Source organism: Hyaena hyaena, unplaced genomic scaffold (assembly GCF_003009895.1).
Source record: "Hyaena hyaena isolate Hyena2069 unplaced genomic scaffold, ASM300989v1 scaffold_706, whole genome shotgun sequence".
Classification (NCBI taxonomy): domain Eukaryota; kingdom Metazoa; phylum Chordata; class Mammalia; order Carnivora; family Hyaenidae; genus Hyaena; species Hyaena hyaena.
In genome coordinates, this window is record NW_024081337.1 from 701248 (window position 1) to 704200 (window position 2953).

Genomic DNA, 2953 nt, shown 5'->3' on the forward strand with positions numbered 1-2953 from the left:
ATACTATTGTATTGGCTGACAGACATGAAGCAAAAGGAGGGAGAATGAGATCACCTGGAAGGTTCTGTGACCAGTCATGGAAGTGGCATTCATGGCTTGCATTGGTCAGGAGGCCACACAGTTTTGTGACCCCTTATAGTTTTATGAACCCTTCTCTAGAAGGAAACATCTCTCATTGTGGCTTAGTAACTGCCTACAATGTAAATACATACAACTTTTTGAAAATACCAATTATAAAAATTCTACAGAAACATGCACACTCATTGGCATTTTGTCCATTAGAGTGGTGGGATATACTGGAAATAATAATAATTTTAGAGACCAAAAAACTGTGTATTTACTCTATATCTCAGGATTTCAGAGAATAATATTTTCAGATTAAATAATCTCTAAATAAATAATATATAATTCCTTCAATCACTTGTTAGGCAAGCAATTATTTTTTCCACAATGATGAGTTATCAATAATAGATTTATAACGGGGGGGGCACCTGGGTGGCTCAGTCAGTTAAGCATCTGACTTCGGCTCAGGTCATGATCTCACAGTTTGTGGGTTCGAGCCCCATGTCAGGCTCTGTGCTGACAGCTCTCTCAGAGCCTGGACCCTGTTTCAGATTCTGTGTCTCCCTCTCTCTCTGACCCTCTCCTGCTCATGCTGTTTCTCTCTCAGAAATAAATAAAACATTAAACCAAAAAAAATTAGATTTATAACAGCGTTTTCCAGATTACAAGGTAAAGATAAGCTAACAGGAAAAGCAATTATTGATAATAGTGTCTTTCACTATTGGGAAAATGTGAATCTGTCTTTTATATAGTCTATTTTGCTTTAAACCCTTATGAAAACCAGGCTTTATGAAATGACGTCACTGTGATTAACTATGCTTATTTTGAAGAATGGTCCTTCCAGCATGCCTTGTGAAAGATTTATAGTTTTTCATCCAGCATCACAGAAATAATATGATGAACTCTAAAAATAATTACATATTATTTTAACATCTTAATTAAATTAAAAGCCTCAAAGTTCTACAGACTGTCAATAAGCACTTATCTAATTAAACACTTCACTCACTATATGCTAAGCATTAATGTGCTTGCTATATAGTTGGCCAAAAAAAGCATAATCATATGACATGATGGCCTAACCTTTCTTAAAATATAATTGAATATTTCATTAAAGGATTTCTCAGTGATGATTCTGGTAGGAATGAGGAAGAACAACCAAATTGGATAATTTGGTAAGAGTTTAATTTAAAAACAAAAAACCTATTTACAAAGTACTTGCAGTGTTCAAATAAACCAAAAAGGGACAATGTAGGATGTGTAGAGCTAATAACATTGAGGATCTCACCATCCCCAAACCGGAAGCTACCAGGGAAGCAATTGTTACTGGAATACGGGGCAGGTAACAGCATGGAAATGTCACCTAAAGGAACTATGGTCTCTGCAAAGCCAATTTACAGGGAGAGCAAAGGGAGAGCCAGAGTAACCAATTTTGTAATTGAATTTTCAGAAAAATTTACCATCCAAAATTCAATGATCTGCAGTAAAACTTAAAAAACTGTTAAGACTCAGGAGTCTTCATAGGTGTCAACACTATTATTTTTTAAAAGTTAATGTTCACATTTAAAATAAAATAGTATAGTTTAATTTGAGCACTGATCTCACTCTCTTCTCACCCTCTCATCTCCTGCTGGTGCCCCTTATTGGCCAAGCCCTAGACAACAAGTGAGCCTATTGATAACCACCTATTTAGTTCGAATAGCGAGGGATAAAGATAGATTTAGAAGGTCAAGCAGGGTGCTATTTAACACAGAAGAGCAGCTTTGACTAATAGTGATTCAAGTTGAAGTAGATGTCTGGGTATGAATCTTGGCTCTTCTACTACGTATTTCCATGCATGGCCTTGGGGAAATGGCTGAACTTCCCTATGTCTCATTTACCCTATTTGTAAGAGCAGGTAAGAGTATGATTTATCTTATGAGACTACATAAGGAGTAAATGAAGGAACACATAAAAAACTGAGGACATACCTGTCTTATATTAGACACATAAGAAGGATTGGCCATTTTTGTTATTTTATGATATCACTAATAAAGCTCTCTGGTTTGCTTGTCTATCTCTATCTTTATGGTCTACCTGAAGCAAATCTAATAAATAGGTGGAACTTTTAATTATTTTTTCATTTCCCATTAGTCTTCTATTTCTAATATTATTAAATTTACCATCAAACTAATCTCTGTTTTCAGCAAAGTCTCAACAAAATCAACTCATGGCAGTTAGTGGAGAAAAAAAACCAAAGATTTATTTATTTTTACACTTTTTAAAACGTGCTTTGTTGGTGGGGTGCCTGGGTGGCTCAGTCGGTTAAGCATCTGACTTCAGCTCAGGTCATGATCTCATTGTCCGTGGGTTCAAACCCCACATTGGGCTCTGTGTTGACAGCTCAGAGCCTGGAGCCTGCTTCGGATTCTATGTCTCCCTCTCTCTCTGCCCCTCCCCTGTTCACTCTCTGTCTCTGTCTCTCAAAATAAAGACATAAATTTTTTTTTAAGTGATTTGTTGGTTTAAGCCAAAGAGCAGACACTCTAATCATTTAATTTGTTAATTAATAAATCAGATGTGGAAATTATTTAGGAACAAGAAAGTGTTTAATAACATTAGTTATAGAGACCAACACATAAAGCTAATTTCACTTTTGTCTTCCCACATATATGCCAATGTGTTCATTTATTTATTCCATAAATGTATACTGAGTATCTGCTATATGAGAAACACAAACCTAAATGCTGATAATTAAAAAGTAAAATGATAAAAATGTGTCTGCAATTGGAAAATCATTTTCAAAACAAGCAAAAGATATTAGCACAACCATATTCAAATGTAATGGAAGTCCATTGTACAAATGACATATTTTTTTGCATCAGATGAAAAACTCTTCAGAAAAGAGATAACA